Genomic DNA, 23,474 nt, shown 5'->3' with positions numbered 1-23,474 from the left:
GTTAGTCACAAATGTACCACTGAGATATACATTCAATCCCTAACACGCCCATACATACACTAACTCAACCATACAGTTCATCACAGATGCACTCTTAAAACCATGCACCCATAGAATCACCCACTCACACATCTATGCACAGAGTTGCACACAGCCTACGCACACAAACACTCAGGCACCCATACAGATACTCAGACAACCAATCAATATCCCATATAGACACTCATATAGCTATTCACAAAACCATGCAGCCACTTATACACCAACACACAGACACATACAGACATTCACACATTTTAGTCACTAATCTGTAGTAAGATACATTTAATGACTCACTTATAGAGTCAGTTACACACCTACAAAATCATCCATTCACACACTTGTACACCCACTCATTCTTCAACAGGCCTTTCCCTATATATAGTAAACATATTAAAACTTTACAGAAACACATACTCACTGCATGACGTCATCAGTGTTGTCATCAGTGATGTCATTTGAGATGTCATCAGTGATGTCATCAGTGATGTCACTGACCATGTCATGAGTGATGTAATATGTGACGTCATCAGCAGTGCATTGCGGGGGTGCGAGTTATAGTTAGCTGAACTAACTATAACAGGGGAATTTCGAGGGTTTTGTACGACGGAAATGTCCAGCTAGCTATAACACCCCTGAAACCTATGGTTTTTTCAGTGAATATATATATATATATATATATATTATCTACTGGCGGTCGCAAGTAGATAGTTATAGTTAGGACCTATTTTCCATAGGAAATCCGCAACATTCTATTGAGAATTTCTTTGGCGCCGATTGACGAATCTTTACGAAATTCTCCAAACTTTTGGCCAGCTCTGCTCCACTCCTACCCTGAAAGTTTCGTGGTAAATCGTCAAGCGGGGACCGAGAAAAAAGGGGGGTCCTAAAACGCATTTTCCCCATGCAATTTCCCATAGGATCGGTTGTCGCAGCTACAGCCCGAACCGCTGAACGGAATGACACCAAATTTGGCAAAGAGGTAGTCCTCAGTTCGGACTCGTGCCTTTTGCATTTTTGGTGTGAATCTGTTCAGTAGTTCCTGAGAAAATTAGGGTAAAAAAGTTAGTGATATCTATGGCCGCGGAGGATCCGCGGACCCTACCCGCACCGTAAGCGAACCCTCCCCGAACGGAGCGCGCACCCTCCCGATCGCGCACTGAATGCTAATTGGCTGTCGAGCGTCTCTCTACATTCGAAACCAGGAACTGTTGGCGGCCATTTTCTGCCTCGGTAGAAGCGAGGGGAATAAGTGCGTAAAACGATTTAACAATTTAACGATTTGAAAGGCTTTATTTCGACAAATAGCATGTCTTAAAAAGCAATACATATACACACACATTTTATAAAAACGATAATAGGAGCCAATTCATATCAAAAGATACATACAATTCATAATACGAAGGCGCCAATAAATTACATAAAAGGAATACTTTGTAAAACCAGGATTAAACAAGATACAAAAGCCTATTTGATCTAATCGACCATGCCCAGCTTAGAAACTTCGCCAGGCCACAGGCAGAAAGGGGCCGCAAGTCCGTTTTCAAAATTCGCAAGGCCTCCCTATGGTGTCTGGTGCCTAACTCTCTACAAAGAGGTTTCTACCACCTGTGACGAGGAGCTTCATAGGCAGGGCATTCGAATAGGAAGTGGGGAACTGACTCTATCCTTGACATACAATGCGGACATAAAGGAGTAGTCTGGGCTGGGGCCTTCCACCTAGCAGTTAGTTCACCCACAGGAAGTATTCCTACTCTAAATTTAAAATACAATGCCCTATCTCTGGGTTTTGATATAATATCGAGATAGGGCTCGCGGAATGGGACCTCCTTCACTAATAGGAGTTCAGCAGTGGACCTGCATTGCTTAGGATTAGTGTTTTGCCCGTCTATCACCCATCTCCAATACAGTTTCTTCAAGACAGACTTAGGGGGAGCAGTTCTTGACTGCCAAGCTTCTTCTAGACCCAATTCTATCAGTAGTCGCTTAACTTCCCTCAACCAACTAATTTTGGGCCAGCCAGGCATCGATAAGATCTCTTTTAAACTGTCTGCGTAGCTGGCCAGTTCGGGGACTCTCCAAATGCGAGCCCAAAGAAGAAGAGGACACATCCTTGCCTGATCACTAATGGGACAACTACCCATGTCAAGCAATAAAGGTAAGGTTGGGGTGCTGTATGGGAGCCCCTTTAGGTTCTTGAAAAATGTATTTTCAGAGCAGGACAGCTGGTCCAAGTTTTGCACACCCCAAAGTTCCGCCCCATAGAGCGCCGCACTCACGCCTCTTGACCTATAGATGTCAAGTACCGGGGCAATTGGCTTGAGGGAGGATGCCCGTTGTTTTTTTAAGTAATGCCCCCGCCACCCTCTTATGGTCAAACAACATCTTATGGAGGTGGCAATTCCATCTCATAGTGTCACAGAGGCAAATTCCTAAATAGTCAAATTATTTAACCCTTTCTGGGGAAACTGATTTTAGTGTGGGTGGCCTACCAATCTTCTTTGGGGGATTCAAGACCAGGTACTTGGTCTTACCAGTATTGATTTCCAATCCCCTCAAATCACAGAAAGACTGAAAACTAGTTAAAAGGTTCTGTAGCCCTACCGGGGTCTTAGAAATCAGTAAGGTATCGTCTGCAAACAGGAGGGTAGGTACCCTCCTGCCTGCCAACGATGGGGCATCTGAAGGGATTTGTAAAAGGTGGTCCACCACTCCGTTAACATACAATGAAAACAGAGTGGGGGCGAGAACGCATCCCTGACGGACACCTCTGTTTACAGGTATTCGTGATGTCTTTTGACCCTGGTTTCCCCACCTAATCTGCACAAAATTTTCAGCGTGCATCTTAATTAACAGGGACAATAAATATGGGGGCTAACCCAGCCCAGATAGCACCCTCCAGAGATGGCTACGAGGAACCAGGTCAAAGGCAGTCCGCAGATCTATAAATGCCAGGTACAGATTGCCTTTGCCCAGAACAACCACTTTCCAGAAGAGCATCAAAAACCGGAATGTTTGCTCAATAGTCCCAGCACCTGTTCTAAAGCCTGCTTGGAAATCGGGCAGAATACCCTTCTCCTCTACCCACTGTAAAATCCTCCCCAGGACCACGTTTCCTGCCACCTTCTGCGTGGAGTCTAATAAACTTATGGGGCGATAATTTGCTGGGTCGTCCCGACACCCTTTCTTGAAGATCGGGACGACCTCAGCGCCCCTCCAGGATTCTGGGAAAGCTGCATCTAAAAAAACTAGCATTTAATAGTGAGGCAATAAGTTTCCCCCATTCTATCGGGTTGATGCGTAACAGGTCCCCTGGTAGGCCATCCGGCCCCGCAGCTTTGTTAGGGACATGACACTTAATTGCATCCACCACTTCCTTGGCCGTAAACCTAGAGTCTAAGCTCAGCTCACGGAGGTCCAATAGAGGGGCATCAATGGGAACTTCCCCATTGTCCGTTACTACATTATATAAATGGGAGAAGTGGTCGAACCACGAGGCCTCAGGGATATTACATGTTATAAGCGAGTCCACAGGTTTATCTCTGGCTCTAATCAATTCCCAAAAGCCCTTTGAGTCCCTAGCAGAGCTTGCCAGTTTCAGATCACACCAAAACTGGTTCTCCCACTCTAGCTTTGCCCTAGAGATGGCACCTCTATAACTTTTCCTAGCAGTGCAAATCAGACCACCGTCCTTAAGTTTAACTGCATTAATTAGATCCCTTTTGGCGTTACGACAAGCAGGCGAATACCAACCAGGATTGCCCTTTGGGCGACATCTATTATTGGCCCTAGTGCTTGCATTACGAACTAAAAAAAGGTCGCCCAAGGCTTTAGTGGTTTGCACAAACAATGTGGAAATCTCATGGGCACTAGTTGTGGCAAGGTCCTCGCTGGACAAGACATTTACCATAATTGATCTTGCTTCCAGCATCTTATCCTCATTGCCAACAATGTTCCTCGATCTTAGCCGCCTCCCACAATTTGAAGGACATACTTCACGTGTTGACCTCCAATCATGTGGAGTTTGTTCATTAGACCCTACAGTCCACAAAGGGGACAAAGACAAGGACAGGGGATTGAGGTCGCTATCAGTAGAAGGAAGAACCACCATATCCATCAAGAGGCCCCAAAGTTTATAGTTCAACAGGATATAATCAATTCTGGAGGATTGGCCAACCCTGTTGAATGTATGTGCCCCACAAGAATCTGACTTTGTCCTGCCATTTACAGCCCTTACACCGTGTTCCAAGGAGAGAGCATTAAGACCAATGACACTTTGGGTCCATCTCTTAATTGGTGGTACTGAGAGATGGGGGACGCCTCTCCTAGCATCGTCCTCCTGGATACCCAGTATATCTTCCGCTGCTAGGGGTTCAAAAGTACAATTAAAGTCCCCAGCAAGCAAGACGAACGAATTGACACCACAAGACCTAAGCTCGTCATCGACACCCGTAAGGGACAATGTCGACATACCACCCCTAGAACCTCTAAGATAAATGTTAAGAATCTCAAGCGCCCTCCCCCCACGTGGCCCTCTAACTATTAGTCTCTGTAGGTCGAGGGACTTAGTATCTATGCACCGGATAGAGTAAACCAAGGAGATGTTTACCCAGATTAGTAGGCCGCCGGAAGGGCGACCTCTCCCTCCGGGCGATGGGATAGCTGGTACAAAATAACTGGTATAGCCCACTTTATGTCGGGGCTCCAAGCACCAAGTTTCCTGGAACATACATATCCCGAATGATTCAATAAATGAGTACCATTCGGGTATGTCGATGTTACGTGCCAGACCAGCTATGTTCCAGCTGACAACCTTCAAAGTCCTGTTGCCATCTACAGCCTGCCCCGGTGAAGACCCATTTGAAAAAGAGCTATCCCTAGGGCCAGAATGAGATGTCACACCTATAACTAGGCCCTCCCCACTAGGGACCACCAAGATGGGCGTAGCGGGCTCAGGTTGCTCAGTGCACTCCCTTCCTGAAAGGCCGACATTAACAACAAAAGGTGAAGGGTGGTAAGGAGGTGGCCTCACTACTTCCATTCTTGTGGCTAGACTACCGCAATCATCCTCCCCAAGCACTGCAGATAGCTTCGCTATGGGTTGGCAGACAGCGTGTCAGTAGCCATAGCATGGCCAGTTGGGCGGTGGACATGGATCATTACAAAACAAGCTAAATCGTGACCGGTTTTGATGGGCTTGTCTATCAACCCATCCCTCCCAAACGGGGAATCTGGCTGGCCTAACAGGGGTTTTTCGGGGATTAAAGTAGCTAAGGTCATACATACCAATACCTCCACTACCTCCAATTAGACTGCCCTCTCTGGTAGAAAGACTACACACATAGCTGGCAACCCTAGGGACATCAAAATTAATTATAATGCAGTCCCCCCTTATATCTTTTGGCCTAGTGCCTAACCAGCTAACCCTTCTTATGTGGATGACCCGTCCACCCATTGCACTAGGCAAAGGTCTATTTTCCTTTAGCCAGAATAGTGTTTTGTTCCTCAGTTCGGCATAAGTCTCATATTTGCCTGGTTTAAGGACTGGCACCCCAGTAAGAACTGCCACATAAGGCTGGCAGTCAGGGGGTAAATTAACAGTAAGAACCGGCTCTACGTCCGAATCCATTTCTGGCTGTGGGGTGGGGATTGTCATCATATTGTCTGAGCTGGCGTTAATCGTCTCAGGGCCAGTACTATTTCCAGAACTCTTTAAGTTAGCTGGACAACTACTACCAACATCCTTTGTCCGAGCAGTCCTTTTGGTTGGGATGGTACTAGCCTTAGGTATCTTGGGTCGCACTATGCCATCTATTTTGTCCAAGCCTGACTTCCAGGCGGCCCCGGAAGAAGCCACAGGATGTGCAACGGGAACATTTTCCACGACCACCCCGGGTGCTGATGCAGCTACAGTGGTGTTGCCCTGTAGGGATATAGGTGTTACAAATTCCCCCCCAGGTCATCAGGGATTTTATAGAGAAAAAATTGTCCAGGGTTACCTGTTCAAACCTATCCAGCCGCTCTGAGAGCCCCTTAACACACTCCAGAACCGGAATCAATAATGAATTCATCATTTTCTCTAAGTTGGCAATGGAGAGAGATTCGTAGGATGGAGCCTCAACAGAACCAGCCGTCAGGTCGACACAGGTGTTCTCTACTATGATACCTTGGGATACCTCCCCCTTCTCCCCATGAGGGCAACTAACGCCCAGCCCCACTCTCTGGGTCCCGCCTCCCCTAGCACCTGACCTCCTAAGCTTCTTATAGGATTTAGCATGGCTTCCTTTGCGTGGGCTAGCATTTCTTTTTCTTTAACTAAGGGTTGGATTGTTTACTGCCAGCGATGCCAATACTGGCTGAGGAAGGGAGACCCCATTGCTGGAAGGAGTAACAAGAGGGAGCATGGGAACTGAACTAGGGACTCACTAAGAAGTGGGACTGGTACAGCATTATCATCGTTAAGCTGTACTATAGCTGTTAAATTCTCCAGCCTGTCCAAACTGGCCCTTAGAGCTGCTACCCGTGGGTGATCTAAAGGGGGTGAGGCAGCCACCAAGGGATCAAGTGGACGTACTGGGGATGGCACTAGGGCCAACGAACCCAGCGATGACCGTTTGTCAGCAAGATGTCCCTGAGAAAGACGCCGCTCTGTCATGGCGATTTCCTTCTCGATAACTGTGACAACGCGGGTAGTAAACTGGTCCATGGTACCCGTTACACAACCATGGCCTCCCCCACCACTCCCTCTCAAACTCTTACCCGAACGGGTAGACATCAACTTTGCCTCTCTATACAGTAAGTGTGGAATGAGCCTATAGTACAAACTTCCTAACAAAAGAACAACGAACCAAATAGTCGCTGACTGGACATACAGCCTCAGATAACTTATCAAGGGGGTGGCCCAGCCCAGCCTTAGTCAGCCCCGGATGGCCACAGACAGCCCGCCCTTTGCCCGGGCTTAGCCCGGCACCACCCGCGCGCGTCCCGCGACGCAGAGGATGCTCGTCCGTTTATAGCGCCTCCGGGCGCGGAAGTAAGTTCGTTTCGGGGTGGGACCACAGCCGGGAATTCTGGGGGCTGTAGGCAGAAACCTCCGCTCAGCGACCGCTGCGATCAGCAATTGCAGCAGCGGCGGCGGGAGGGAAATGACAGGGCAGACCACAAGCGCCCAACAGCCCAGCTCCTCTGCCCAGGGTCATGCCTGAAGTCGAGTTTGCTGTTCGGCCTGCTTGTAGCTGATCTTTTCTTTCCCCGGAAGCGTGGCAGAACAGCAGCCGCCAATGAGTGATATCGGAACAGTCTGTCAGTGGCCCGTCTGGAGAGGCGCCGCGGGCTGGAAAGCAGGACGTAAAACATATAAAGGGGGCAGAGTGGAAATACTCTGACCCTCTAGAGGTGCTTAGGGGGTCCCAGAAGGACCCCCTGGGGCTCCCCTTTTTTTTACAAAAAAGCAGCGAAATGCGCGCCCGGTGCGCGCATCCTATCGCGTTGGATGCACGGATTCTCCCGCGGTGGGTGCGCGGATCCAAGGGATAAAAAAAATGAAATTGTTGGGAGATAAAGATTAAGCTTAAGTGTTTTGTTCTTGAGTGGCTCTAAAAAGAGCCGTTGTGTTCATTGAGAGTTTTTGGTACTTATAAGTAAGTACCTATGCAGAGTCTCAAGTTGTTGAGGAAGACTCTGTTTCCTTCATCAGTAAAGTGTACTCCATCTCTCCTATACATCTCTTGCATATGAAAGCGCAGATTGTTATTGAAAATGGATCCCATTCTGTAGTCTCGGAGAAAAGCAGAAACAGATTTATTCACATGTTTCCTAGCTTTCTCAGTCTGTGGACAAAAATGATCGGACCAGTTCCATTTCTGCCTTTGGCATATGTTAGAATACACAAAGGCAGTTTTAGGGAAAAGTGAAATCAGTTGTGCAAAGGTGTCCTTCATAAGCATTTCCAGACCTACCCCAGTCAAAGTGCCTAGGTCATTGCCACCACAGTGCACTATTATGAGGTCAGGGTGTTGGATTTGCATGAAGGATTTCACCAATGGCATCAATTGGTGCCACTTTAACCCTCTATGTCCAATCCATTTAATGTCTACATTTGGCAAACCTAGGTCTTTGTGAATGCCTTTGTTTTCTGCATACCTTTGGCTCCAGAAAATGTAGCTGTGTCCCACAATCCACACTGTAAGCATCTTGTAAGGAGGTCTGGACTCTGGATGCACTCAGATGGTCTCTGTAAATGAAATGGCAGTTTGGAAAGTAAGATGTTTCTAAAATGGTGGCTAAGATGCAATTTTGAAAAAAGACAAGAAATCATTGGTTGTTTGACAACCTTCTACACTGAAAGGTAGGGTGCATATTTCTGTTTTTTAAACGCTTGATTCTGATTGGTTAACAAAGACAGATTGTAAGGAACATTATATATGATAAGCTGATATGTTGAGAAGTCACGCACACTTGCTGTTTTGATTAGCAACATTGTGTGTGCTGAACTTGTGACCTGTGTGCTCAGTACAGTGTTCCATGACCTGTTTCTATGGTAACGGGCAGAAGGCAGATTTGGGGAAGGGTTGAAGTTTATGTCATTTGGAAAGGGGTGAAATGTTTAACCAATAGAAATGTGTGTTTGCTTTTGAATTTATGTGGGAAGGAATGTGATTTGATGTTTACATGTATATGTGTGGAAAATGAGAGGGAAACTTTGCCATTCTTTGGTTTTGCTGACAGGTGCACAGTGCAGAGATTCTGTATAAGAAAATATGGTGTGTGACTGATATCTGGTGTGTGACTGATATACTTCTTAATCTACAAAACATCTTGAAAGGTGAGTTATTTAATTGTGAGCGGATGTATGTAGACTATTTTTATTTTAATCAGACTAATGTATTTTTTCTGCTAAAGTGTAGGGAGTATTTTTTTTCTCTACAATCTTATTGACAGTGTGTGTGCATGTAGAAACCATTCTGTGATAAGCATTTGTGTTTTTCATGTGTTTGTAGAGAGATAACTGTGCAGTTTTTATATTTTGGTAGAATTAGAAACCAGTCATTGTTTATGAATTTGTGAAATGAGTTATGTTATGTTTCTATACTAAAATGTAGTACTACTTCTAGATGAAGAAATGTGTTTTGATATAGTGCAAGGGATAGTGTTGTTTGTCTAGAATCACACAGTGAGTCTGTGTGCATTTGGGAACCAATGTGAGAGAAGCATTTGGTAATATCGTGTATTTGCTGACAGAAAACTGTTTTAAAACTTGTCATGTTGTCAAGTTTTAGTAGCATTAGAAGCCAGTCTTTGCTTATGAGTTGATTAAATGAGTCAGGCATTGACACTAAAGTGCAGTCGTGAAATATGTAGATTGTGTGCCGTTCCCTTATCACTTCCAGTGTAGTGAATGAGTTTTGGTAAACTCCTAGGAATACTGGTGCTTGTCTAGAATCACACTGTGAGTCTGTGTACATTTGGGAACCACTGTCAGAGAAGCGTTTGGTATCATCGTGAATTTGCTGACAGAAAACTGTTTTAAAACTTGTCATGTTGTCAAGTTTTAGTAGCATTAGAAGCCAGTCTTTGCTTATGTGTTGATTAAATGAGTCAGGCATTGACACTAAAGTGCAGTCGTGAAATATGTAGATTGTGTGCAGTTCCCTTATCACTTCCGGTGTAGTGAATGAGTTTTGGTAAATTCCTAGGAATACTGGTGCTTGTCTAGAATCACACTGTGAGTCTGTGTACATTTGGGAACCACTGTCAGAGAAGCGTTTGGTATCATCGTGAATTTGCTGACAGAAAACTGTTTTAAAACTTGTCATGTTGTCAAGTTTTAGTAGCATTAGAAGCCAGTCTTTGCTTATGTGTTGATTAAATGAGTGAGGCATTGACACTAAAGTGCAGTCGTGAAATATGTAGATTGTGTGCAGTTCCCTTATCACTTCCGGTGTGGTGAATGAGTTTTGGTAAACTCCTAGGAATACTGGTGCTTGTCTAGAATCACACTGTGAGTCTGTGTACATTTGGGAACCACTGTCAGAGAAGTGTTTGGTAACATCGTGAATTTGCAGACAGAAAACTGTTTTGAAACCTGTCATGTCGTCAATTTAGTAGCATTAGAAGCCAGTCTTTGCTTATGTGTTGATTAAATGAGTCAGGCATTGACACTAAAGAGCAGTCGTGAAATATGTAGATTGTGTGCAGTTCCCTTATCACTTCCAGTGTAGTGAATGAGTTTTGGTAAACTCCTAGGAATACTGGTGCTTGTCTAGAATCACACTGTGAGTCTGTGTGAATTTGGGAACCACTGTCAGAGGAGCGTTTGGTAACATTGTGCATTTGCTGATAGAAAACAGTTTTGAAACCCGTCATGTTGTCAAGTTTTAGTAGCATTAGAAGCCAGTCTTTGCTTATGTGTTGATTAAATGAGTCAGGCATTGACACTAAAGTGTAGTCGTGAAATATGTAGATTGTGTGCAGTTCTCTTACCTCTTCCACTGTAGTGAATGAGTTTTGGTAAACTCCTAGGGATAGTGGTGCTTGTCTAGAATCACACTGTGAGTCTGTGTACATTTGTGAACCACTGTCAGAGAAGCGTTTGGTAACATTGTGCATTTGCTGACAGAAAACTGTTTTGAAACCTGTCATGTTGTCAAGTTTTAGTAGCATTAGAAGTTAGTCGTTGCTTATGTGTTGATTAAATGAGTCAGATATTGACACTAAAGTGTAGTCGTGAAATATGTAGATTGTGTGCAGTTCCCTTACCTCTTCCATTGTAGTGAATGCGTTTTGGGAAACTCCTAGGGATAGTGGTGCTTGTCTAGAATCATACTGTGAGTCTGTGTGAATTTGGGAACCACTGTCAGAGAAGCGTTTGGTAACATCGTGCATTTGCTGATAGAAAACTGTTTTGAAACCTTTCATGTTGTCAAGTTTTAGTAGCATTAGAAGCCAGTCTTTGCTTATGTGTTGATTAAATGAGTCAGGCATTGACACTAAAGTGCAGTCGTGAAATATGTAGATTGTGTGCAGTTCACTTACCTCTTCCACTGTAGTGAATGAGTTTTAGTAAACTCCTAGGGATAGTGGTGGTTGTCTAGAATCACACTGTGAGTCTGTGTGAATTTGGGAACCACTGTCAGAGAAGCGTTTGGTAACATCGTGCATTTGCTGATAGAAAACTGTTTTGAGACCTGTCATGTTGTCAAGTTTTAGTAGCATTAGAAGCAAGTCTTTGCTTATGTGTTGATTAAATGAGTCAGGCATTGACACTAAAGTGTAGTTGTGAAATATGTAGATTGTGTGCAGTTCTCTTACCACTTCCACTGTAGTGAATGAGTTTTGGTAAACTCCTAGGGATAGTGGTGCTTGTCTAGATTCACACTGTGAGTCTGTGTGCATTTGGGAACCAATGTCAGAGAAGCGTTTGGTAACATTGTGCATTTGCAGACAGAAAACTGTTTTGAAACCTGTCATGTTGTCAAGTTTTAGTAGCATTAGAAGTTAGTCTTTGCTTATGTGTTGATTAAATTAGTCAGGCATTGACACTAAAGGGTAGTTGTGAAATATGTAGATTGTGTGCAGTTCCCTTACCTCTTACACTGTAGTAAATGAGTTTTGGTAAACTCCTAGGGATAGTGGTGCTTGCCTAGAATCACACTGTGAGTCTGTGTGCATTTGGGAACCACTGTCAGAGAAGTGTTTGGTAACATTGTGAATTTGCAGACAGAAAACTGTTTTGAAACCTGTCATGTTGTCAAGTTTTAGTAGCATTAGAAGTTAGTCTTTGCTTATGTGTTGATTAAATGAGTCAGGCATTGACACTAAAGGGTAGTTGTGAAATATGTAGATTGTGTGCAGTTCCCTTACCTCTTACACTGTAGTAAATGAGTTTTGGTAAACTCCTAGGGATAGTGGTGCTTGCCTAGAATCACACTGTGAGTCTGTGTGCATTTGGGAACCACTGTCAGAGAAGTGTTTGGTAACATTGTGAATTTGCTGATAGAAAACTGTTTTGAAACCTGTCATGTTGTCAAGTTTTAGTAGCATTAGAAGCCAGTCTTTGCTTATGTGTTGATTAAATGAGTCAGGCATTGACACTAAAGTGTAGTCGTGAAATATGTAGATTGTGTGCAGTTCCCTTACCTCTTCCACTGAAGTGAATGAGTTTTGGTAAACTCCTAGGGATAGTGGTGCTTGTCTAGAATCACACTGTGAGTCTGTGTGCATTTGGGAACCACTGTCAGAGAAACGTTTGGTAACATCGTGCATTTGCTGACAGAAAACTGTTTTGAAACCTGTCATGTTGTCAAGTTTTAGTAGCATTAGAAGCCAGTCTTTGCTTATGTGTTGATTAAATGAGTCAGGCATTGACACTAAAGTTTAGTCGTGAAATATGTAGATTGTGTGCAGTTCCCTTATCACTTCCACTGTAGTGAATGAGTTTTGGTAAACTCCTAGGGATAGTGGTAGAATCACACTGTGAGTCTGTGTACATTTGGGAACCACTGTCAGAGAATCATTTGGTAACATTGTGCATTTGCTGACAGAAAACTGTTTAGAAATCTGTCATGTTGTCAAGTTTTAGTAGCATTAGAAGCCAGTCTTTGCTTATGTGTTGATTAAATGAGTCAGGCATTGACACTAAAGTGTAGTCGTGAAATATGTAGAATGTGTGCAGTTCCCTTACCTCTTCCACTGTAGTGAATGCGTTTTGGTAAACTCCTAGGGATAGTGGTGCTTGTCTAGAATCACACTGTGAGTCTGTGTGAATTTGGGAACCACTGTCAGAGAAGCGTTTGGTAACATCGTGCATTTGCTGATAGAAAACTGTTTTGAAACCTGTCATGTTGTCAAGTTTTAGTAGCATTAGAAGCCAGTCTTTGCTTATGTGTTGATTAAATGAGTCAGGCATTGACACTAAAGTGTAGTCGTGAAATATGTAGATTGTGTGCAGTTCCCTTACCTCTTCCACTGAAGTGAATGAGTTTTGGTAAACTCCTAGGGATAGTGGTGCTTGTCTAGAATCACACTGTGAGTCTGTGTACATTTGGGAACCACTGTCAGAGAAGCGTTTGGTATCATCGTGAATTTGCTGACAGAAAACTGTTTTCAAACTTGTCATGTTGTCAAGTTTTAGTAGCATTAGAAGCCAGTCTTTGCTTATGTGTTGATTAAATGAGTCAGGCATTGACACTAAAGTGCAGTCGTGAAATATGTAGATTGTGTGCAGTTCCCTTATCACTTCCGGTGTAGTGAATGAGTTTTGGTAAATTCCTAGGAATACTGGTGCTTGTCTAGAATCACACTGTGAGTCTGTGTACATTTGGGAACCACTGTCAGAGAAGCGTTTGGTATCATCGTGAATTTGCTGACAGAAAACTGTTTTAAAACTTGTCATGTTGTCAAGTTTTAGTAGCATTAGAAGCCAGTCTTTGCTTATGTGTTGATTAAATGAGTGAGGCATTGACACTAAAGTGCAGTCGTGAAATATGTAGATTGTGTGCAGTTCCCTTATCACTTCCGGTGTGGTGAATGAGTTTTGGTAAACTCCTAGGAATACTGGTGCTTGTCTAGAATCACACTGTGAGTCTGTGTACATTTGGGAACCACTGTCAGAGAAGTGTTTGGTAACATCGTGAATTTGCAGACAGAAAACTGTTTTGAAACCTGTCATGTCGTCAATTTAGTAGCATTAGAAGCCAGTCTTTGCTTATGTGTTGATTAAATGAGTCAGGCATTGACACTAAAGAGCAGTCGTGAAATATGTAGATTGTGTGCAGTTCCCTTATCACTTCCAGTGTAGTGAATGAGTTTTGGTAAACTCCTAGGAATACTGGTGCTTGTCTAGAATCACACTGTGAGTCTGTGTGAATTTGGGAACCACTGTCAGAGGAGCGTTTGGTAACATTGTGCATTTGCTGATAGAAAACAGTTTTGAAACCCGTCATGTTGTCAAGTTTTAGTAGCATTAGAAGCCAGTCTTTGCTTATGTGTTGATTAAATGAGTCAGGCATTGACACTAAAGTGTAGTCGTGAAATATGTAGATTGTGTGCAGTTCTCTTACCTCTTCCACTGTAGTGAATGAGTTTTGGTAAACTCCTAGGGATAGTGGTGCTTGTCTAGAATCACACTGTGAGTCTGTGTACATTTGTGAACCACTGTCAGAGAAGCGTTTGGTAACATTGTGCATTTGCTGACAGAAAACTGTTTTGAAACCTGTCATGTTGTCAAGTTTTAGTAGCATTAGAAGTTAGTCGTTGCTTATGTGTTGATTAAATGAGTCAGATATTGACACTAAAGTGTAGTCGTGAAATATGTAGATTGTGTGCAGTTCCCTTACCTCTTCCATTGTAGTGAATGAGTTTTGGTAAACTCCTAGGGATAGTGGTGGTTGTCTAGAATCACACTGTGAGTCTGTGTGAATTTGGGAACCACTGTCAGAGAAGCGTTTGGTAACATCGTGCATTTGCTGATAGAAAACTGTTTTGAGACCTGTCATGTTGTCAAGTTTTAGTAGCATTAGAAGCAAGTCTTTGCTTATGTGTTGATTAAATGAGTCAGGCATTGACACTAAAGTGTAGTTGTGAAATATGTAGATTGTGTGCAGTTCTCTTACCACTTCCACTGTAGTGAATGAGTTTTGGTAAACTCCTAGGGATAGTGGTGCTTGTCTAGATTCACACTGTGAGTCTGTGTGCATTTGGGAACCAATGTCAGAGAAGCGTTTGGTAACATTGTGCATTTGCAGACAGAAAACAGTTTTGAAACCTGTCATGTTGTCAAGTTTTAGTAGCATTAGAAGTTAGTCTTTGCTTATGTGTTGATTAAATGAGTCAGGCATTGACACTAAAGGGTAGTTGTGAAATATGTAGATTGTGTGCAGTTCCCTTACCTCTTACACTGTAGTAAATGAGTTTTGGTAAACTCCTAGGGATAGTGGTGCTTGCCTAGAATCACACTGTGAGTCTGTGTGCATTTGGGAACCACTGTCAGAGAAGTGTTTGGTAACATTGTGAATTTGCAGACAGAAAACTGTTTTGAAACCTGTCATGTTGTCAAGTTTTAGTAGCATTAGAAGTTAGTCTTTGCTTATGTGTTGATTAAATGAGTCAGGCATTGACACTAAAGTGTAGTTGTGAAATATGTAGATTGTGTGCAGTTCCCTTACCTCTTACACTGTAGTAAATGAGTTTTGGTAAACTCCTAGGGATAGTGGTGCTTGCCTAGAATCACACTGTGAGTCTGTGTGCATTTGGGAACCACTATCAGAGAAGTGTTTGGTAACATTGTGAATTTGCTGATAGAAAACTGTTTTGAAACCTGTCATGTTGTCAAGTTTTAGTAGCATTAGAAGCCAGTCTTTGCTTATGTGTTGATTAAATGAGTCAGGCATTGACACTAAAGTGTAGTCGTGAAATATGTAGATTGTGTGCAGTTCCCTTACCTCTTCCACTGAAGTGAATGAGTTTTGGTAAACTCCTAGGGATAGTGGTGCTTGTCTAGAATCACACTGTGAGTCTGTGTGCATTTGGGAACCACTGTCAGAGAAACGTTTGGTAACATCGTGCATTTGCTGACAGAAAACTGTTTTGAAACCTGTCATGTTGTCAAGTTTTAGTAGCATTAGAAGCCAGTCTTTGCTTATGTGTTGATTAAATGAGTCAGGCATTGACACTAAAGTTTAGTCGTGAAATATGTAGATTGTGTGCAGTTCCCTTATCACTTCCACTGTAGTGAATGAGTTTTGGTAAACTCCTAGGGATAGTGGTAGAATCACACTGTGAGTCTGTGTACATTTGGGAACCACTGTCAGAGAATCATTTGGTAACATTGTGCATTTGCTGACAGAAAACTGTTTAGAAATCTGTCATGTTGTCAAGTTTTAGTAGCATTAGAAGCCAGTCTTTGTTTATGTGTTGATTAAATGAGTCAGGCATTGACACTAAAGTGTAGTCGTGAAATATGTAGAATGTGTGCAGTTCCCTTACCTCTTCCACTGTAGTGAATGCGTTTTGGTAAACTCCTAGGGATAGTGGTGCTTGTCTAGAATCACACTGTGAGTCTGTGTGAATTTGGGAACCACTGTCAGAGAAGCGTTTGGTAACATCGTGCATTTGCTGATAGAAAACTGTTTTGAAACCTGTCATGTTGTCAAGTTTTAGTAGCATTAGAAGCCAGTCTTTGCTTATGTGTTGATTAAATGAGTCAGGCATTGACACTAAAGTGTAGTCGTGAAATATGTAGATTGTGTGCAGTTCCCTTACCTCTTCCACTGAAGTGAATGAGTTTTGGTAAACTCCTAGGGATAGTGGTGCTTGTCTAGAATCACACTGTGAGTCTGTGTGCATTTGGGAACCACTGTCAGAGAAACGTTTGGTAACATTGTGCATTTGCTGACAGAAAACTGTTTTGAAACCTGTCATGTTGTCAAGTTTTAGTAGCATTAGAAGCCAGTCTTTGCTTATGTGTTGATTAAATGAGTCAGGCATTGACACTAAAGTTTAGTCGTGAAATATGTAGATTGTGTGCAATTTCCTTATCACTTCCACTGTAGTGAAGGAGTTTTGGTAAACTCCTAGGGATAGTGGTAGAATCACACTGTGAGTCTGTGTACATTTGGGAACCACTGTCAGAGAATCATTTGGTAACATTGTGCATTTGCTGACAGAAAACTGTTTAGAAACCTGTCATGTTGTCAAGTTTTAGTAGCATTAGAAGCCAGTCTTTGCTTATGTGTTGATTAAATGAGTCAGGCATTGACACTAAAGTGTAGTCGTGAAATATGTAGATTGTGTGCAGTTCCCTTACCTCTTCCACTGTAGTGAATGAAATTTGGTAAACTCCTAGGGATAGTGGTGCTTCTCTAGAATCACACTGTGAGTCTGTGTGCATTTGGGAACCACTGTCAGAGAAACGTTTGGTAACATCGTGCATTTGCTGACAGAAAACTGTTTTGAAACCTGTCATGTTGTCAAGTTTTAGTAGCATTAGAAGCCAGTCTTTGCTTATGTGTTGATTAAATGAGTCAGGCATTGACACTAAAGTGTAGTCGTGAAATGTGTAGATTGTGTGCAGTTCCCTTATCACTTCCACTGTAGTGAATGAGTTTTGGTAAACTCCTAGGGATAGTGGTGCTTGTCTAGAATCACACTGTGAGTCTGTGTACATTTGGGAACCACTGTCAGAGAAGCGTTTGGTAACATTGTGCATTTGCTGACAGAAAACTGTTTTGAAACCTGTCATGTTGTCAAGTTTTGGTAGCATTAGAAGCCAGTCTTTGCTTATGCGTTGATAAAATGAGTCATGCTTTGACAATAAAGTACAGTACCATGTAGTATTGTCTTTACTGCCCCAGACCTGACATTTAAATATTTTTATCCAGGCACTGTCCTAGAAGTAGTCTGATGATTTAGTCAGTTTCTAAGTACTTATGTTGTGAACCATTCATTACCAAATAGACTGCTTCAAATGTCCATGCAGTATGCATGTAGTTCTCTAACCACCTACACAGTTGTTTTTCACACCTTCAATTCTCTAGACAGTTTCCATACACTTCCAGGAAACACCCTATCACTCTCTTTTTAGTCTTCTAGTGACCCATTCAGCACCATGTAGTAATTCATTCACTGTGCCAAAACCCAAACATTTATACATTCTCCAAGACACTCTCTTTCCAGTACTCTAATGATTCAGTTACTGTCTAAGTATTCATGCACTGAGCCAGGACTTAGCACATGGACTGCTTCAAACCCCTATGCTCTATGCATGCAGTCTTTTAACCACCTAGAGATTTCTCTTTTATACTTTCAATTCCCTAGTCAATATCCATATAGTCCAGCAAACATCTTGTCACTCCCTTTGCAGTCTTTTAGTGACCTTTTTAGTACCAAGTACTAATTCATTCCCTGTGCGAAAAGTCTACCAGTTATAAATTCATCCAGGCAGTCTCCTTGCTGTAGTCTAATCATTCAGTCAGTACCCAAGTACTCATGCAGTGAGCTGGGCCTTAGCACATGGACTGCTTTAAATGCCTATCCAGTATGCATTCAGTTCTCTAATGAGCTACACAGTTGTCTTTCGCAGCTTCATTTCCCCAGTTAGTATTCATACACTTCTAGCAAACACCCTGTTACTCACCCAGTGTGTCTCTTTTTAGTACTGTAATCATTCAGTTAGTTAGCATGTAGTCTTTTTGTGAGGTAGGCTTTAGGGCATGAACTGCTTCAAAGTAGTATGCATTATGTATGTAGTGTTTTAATCATCGTCACACTTGTGGTTCAGGGCTATAGTTTTTTTGTCTGTTTTCATATAAAATGTGTTTGTACAGTAATGGAATATTGTAAATTTGAAAGTTATTAATATACATTTATTTGTGACTCTTTTTTGCAGATACTGTTTTTCAACGTTAAAATCGAGAAATTATGCCAGAAAAAAAAAAGAAAAAGAAAAAGAAAAGAACAGAAACAGGAGGATTACTTGAAGAAACATCAACCACAAATATTGAATGAAAAAGATAATGTGGCTAAAAGGAAAAAATCTTCTGGTAAGATCACGAAGCAATTTATTAAAAATGTTTGTAGGAGCAAACAGAATGTAGAGAATGCTACAACTTGAAATAATTTTTTAAGTAAGAAAAAAATTCAAAATAAGAGGAAAAGTAAAAAAGCTAATGTTCAGTCAAAGGAGAGAAAGTATGGTAAAAGAAGACAAAATCAGTATAAGGAATTACGCAAAAAATTTTTTTACAAGAGAGTAGTGCATAATTTGCTGAGAGATGTAAAGAAATATAAAAAGAGAGCTTTATTTTATAAAAAGAAGAAGCATATTGAAAGCATTGTGGAAAAGGCGTTTGAAGTAAAAAGATAACTGTTTATTTTAGTGTTAAACAGAATTCGATCACTAGATAAATCAATATATGTAATGAAGGCCAAAAGTAGGAGGAAAAGAGTTATTAATAAAACAAAATGTTGTGATTTTTTTTGGGAGAATGGAAACACAGTTCTAGGTCAGAGCCTTTTTTTAATGAAGAGAGTTATGCACTAAGTGAAAAATTATTGTACGCAGTTGACACCAGTGGTAGAGGTTATGAGGTTAGTGATGGTTGTCCAATGGAGAAAGAGAAAATGGTTGAGAGAAATGCAGAAGGAGTGATAGCTGATAAAGTTTTAGGGAGACGTGCTAAAAACCCAGTGTACACTTGGGATTGCAGTAGTGTTTGTAGTGTACAACAGGAATCTATTGAAAAATTATGTAGTTTTTTACGAGTCTATAATAAAAAAAGTGTAAAACAAAAGATTAAGCTGTTGCAAGGACTAGACCCTTGCAGAGTGAGAAAACATACTGGTTTGCAAGGTCATTCTCTGGCTTGTCTTTCTAGGAAAGTTTGTGAAAGTGTTTTTCACCATTTCAGAATGCTGGCAGTACATCATACTCAAATGCGGAAGTTAGTGAGAAGGTTGTATTATGCAAAAAGTCCAGCACTAAAGTAAAGTGAGTTGAACAGTGCTCTTTTGCGTGGGTCAGTTTCAGATGTGAAGCAGGTCTGTGAGGATATTGAGTTTTGTTACTTTGGGCCTCAGCAAGAGAGTGAAGAAACTGACACATTAGTAGAACAAAATGTTGAAGACAATGTAGAACCTGTAATTACAGATAAATGACAAAGTTTAAGGTAATTTCAGGTGAAAGACCAAATGTTTCTTGTATTTGTTGTCGGCATAGTCACTATAAAAATCAGACTAGGGGTGTCAATCGGTATTTAAAAAGTGAAATAGAAGATAATGATAAGTGGATGGAATTTGCAACTTATTTGTTGGTAGAGGGTTGTTTTGATATGGGATGTGAGCAGCGTATTTGCAAATATTGTTATAATAAATTAGATGAGAATAAAATGCCTGCTAGAGCTCTTCATAATAATCTAGAGTTGGTTGCTATTCCTCCAGAGCTGATAGACTTAAATACGTACGAGTCTATTCTGATACAATGTGTTCACCCTTTTCAGGCTATTGTTCGTATGGAGCCCAAAACAAGTAAATTACCTCCATCAGAGTTGCTAAGAGGATTCAAAGGAAGAGTTGTGTATTTACCATTAGATTTAAGGAAAAATGTTGAAACTATTGGTGTAGATCATGCAGAAAATGAGCCACTAGTCATTCTAGTTAATGGTGTTCCTACTAAGAATCAGAAAATCTGGCAAGAGTTAGTGGATGTTAGAAAAGTGCAAAAGGCATCATTGTATCTGATAAAAATAATGAGTACTATAGAAATGTGTTTGTTGGAGAAGAAGAAATATATTTAGCAGAAGATAGTGAAACATTAAGTGGACAAATTGAAAAAGTGGACATGTCCAGATGTGAAGAGATCTATGAACATTACATTGTACATCCACTTCATTCCAAAGAGGTGATGGGGAATACAATTGAGTTGTTTCAAATGAAAAAAGCAACAGGAAGTCCCATGAGTGTATGGGAAGAGAGTTTGGAAGCTCATTGTTACCCGCAGTTGTTTCCAACAGGAAAAGGTGGACGAAATGATGAATGCCCTGTGCAGATTCCTGCATCTGAATATCGGACAACAAGATTATATGCAGAAGAGCCAAGATTTCGACAATGTATCCCTTATATGTTTCATCTTCTGTTTGAAAGTGACTTGTCTGGACTTTCATATGCAGTAAATCACGTTTTAAAAACTAGAATGCATCTGCAAAATATAACTGCAAAGGATTTTATGGATAAAGTGCATCAGAGAGATGATCATTTAGATTCTCAGTTGATTAATCTGATGGCATGTCAGCGTGGGACTAATGAATATTGGTACTGTCGACATGGAGAACTGAAATGCATGCTACGGAACTTGGGAACTCTTACATGGTTTGTTACACTAAGCTGTGCTGAGTATGCTTGGGATGATTTACTTGAATTTCTTCGAGAGGCAAATTCCAATATAAATAATATTGAATACAAGACACCTGGAGAATTGTGCTCTTTGGATCCTGTCAATGTATGCAGATATTTCAATCATAGATTTGAAGCTATGATGTCTTTCATCTGCAATAAAAATAATCCTCCTCTTGGAGAAGTTGTGGATTTCTTTTGGAGAAAGGAGTATCAAGCAAGAGGTGCTCCTCACATACATATGTTGCTATGGGTCAAGGATGCCCCCAAATTTGGAACAGATTCAGATGAAAGTGTTTTGTCTTTCATTGAAGATTATGCTACATGTGCTGTACCAAATAGCAGAGAAGACAAAAACTTAAAAGAACAAGTCTTACGATTTCAAAGCCATAGGTGTGGAAAATACTGTCGACGAAAGTACAAGTCAAAGGATAAGTTCTATACCAAATGTCGTTTTGGATTTCCACATCCTGTATTAGCCAAAAGAAGAGTGAACAGTTTCATGTCAGCTGTACGACATACCATCACAAGAAAGTCTCTGAAAAACACCTACAACTTAAGAAGAAGCGAAAAATCGAAATACATAAATGACTACAACCCAGTTATTTTATCCATGTGGAATGCTAACATGGATATTCAGTATGTTGCGGACAATTCTATTGCTGTTGCTCGATATGTAACGTCTTACATTACTAAATCAGAAAAGACTGAATTGAAAGAAATGTGGGAAGAGATTTCTCACGAGAAGAGTCTAAGTAAGAAATTATACAGTTTCAGTTTGAAAATGTTATCGCATCGTGAAATTGGAGCATACGAATGTTCAGATCGGTTATCATCTGCAAGTCTATGTTCCAAAAGTAGAAGAATAATTTGGGTGAGTCTAGGTCTTGCAGGAATGCGAAATCGGGTACTGAAATCTGTTCAAGAAATTGAATATTTAGCAGAAAATGACCCTGAAAGTACAGATATTTTGAAAACCAATATGTTGGACACATACTATCCAAAGAGAAGTCATCATCTTGAGAACATGTGTCTCTATGAAGTGTTGCAAAACTACACTTTTAAACTGAATATTACAGAGAACATCAACAATGGAAAATATGGAGTGATTGGTTCTGAAGGATGTCTGGTGAAACAAAGGAAAGGAAATTTAATTAATCACAGAAAACTGAGTTGCGACACTGTTGTCAAAAGGGAATTTTACTATTTAGCCCTTTTGCAAATGTTCAAACCATGGCGTTCTGAACTGGAATTACTTGGAGATTTTCCCATCTATGAAGATTCATTTAATGCTTGTAAAGATAGCATACAATGCAGTGCTTTCGCAAATTATGTGAAAATGTTGAATGATGAAATTGATCAAGAAGTTACAATTGCAGCTGAGATTGCTAGAGACAGTTCTCAAGATAGTCAAAGTTCTGCTGCACTGAGTCAAGATCCACTTGGACAAACAATTGTTGAAAATGAAGCAGCGATTGCCATAAATGAGGTGGAAACAGCAATGTATCAAGCACAAGAAGATGCAATACAGTTAGGAATCTTGGAAGAGCAACTAAATGTTGAACAGAAACACATATATCAACAAGTGAAAGAGCAGATTGACCATGGATTACTTCATGAAAAGAAAGACTGCTCATGTACATCATTTCAACCTGTCCGAATGTATGTGAGTGGTCAAGCTGGAACAGGAAAGAGTTTCTTAATTAAAGTAATTACAAGTTATCTGCAAAAAAAAAACTGAGTCGCATTTGTCATGTGTTGTCACTGCTCCAACTGGGTTGGCAGCACATAACATTAAAGGAATTACTTTACATTGTTTACTAATGCTGCCAGTAGAACATGAGAACAAATTAGAATACCACAAGCTATCTGGAGAAGCTTGTTGTGAAGTTTCAAGAGTCCTGAAGAAAATGAAACTTCTCATTATTGATGAGGTGAGCATGGTCTCAAACTTGATGCTTGCCTTTGTGCATTTAAGAATGCAGCAAATTCTTAAAACAGACTATGACGTGTTATTTGGAGGAAAACACGTCATAGTTTTGGGAAATCTACTGCAACTGACACTGGTAAAAGGACAACCGGTATTTAAAACACTTGCCCATGAAGATACCAGAAAGTCTCTTGGCAGTGTTGGTAATGTGAACATTTGGAGAAATTTTGAATACAAAGAACTGACAACAAATGTGCGACAGGCAAATGATGCTGAATATGGAAGTATTCTTCAAGATATAAGAATTGGAATTCTTTCACAAAAAAAGGGAAAGAAGCTTTGGAGAGTCGATTACTTTGCAATGTCTTTCCAAATGAAAATGCAGTTGCTGCAAAAGTGTACGTGGAAATTGCTAAAAATAAGTCAGTGATTTGCTTAATGCCAACACTGCGTGAGTGTTCAATATTCAACAAAGAATTATTAAAATTGGAAAATGAATAAATTGTCAAAATGGAAGCCATCGATAAAATACTACATGAAGGAATCACTATTATTTTAATGGGTAAGTTGAGATCAAAACTAGATTGTTTAGAAAAAAAATATCTAAAACTGCTGGTTT

The sequence above is a fragment of the Triturus cristatus genome, chromosome 7, assembly GCF_964204655.1.
Source record: "Triturus cristatus chromosome 7, aTriCri1.1, whole genome shotgun sequence".
Lineage (NCBI taxonomy): Eukaryota > Metazoa > Chordata > Amphibia > Caudata > Salamandridae > Triturus > Triturus cristatus.
The sequence above is the reverse complement of the archived record's forward strand: the minus strand, read 5'-3'. Positions refer to the sequence as shown.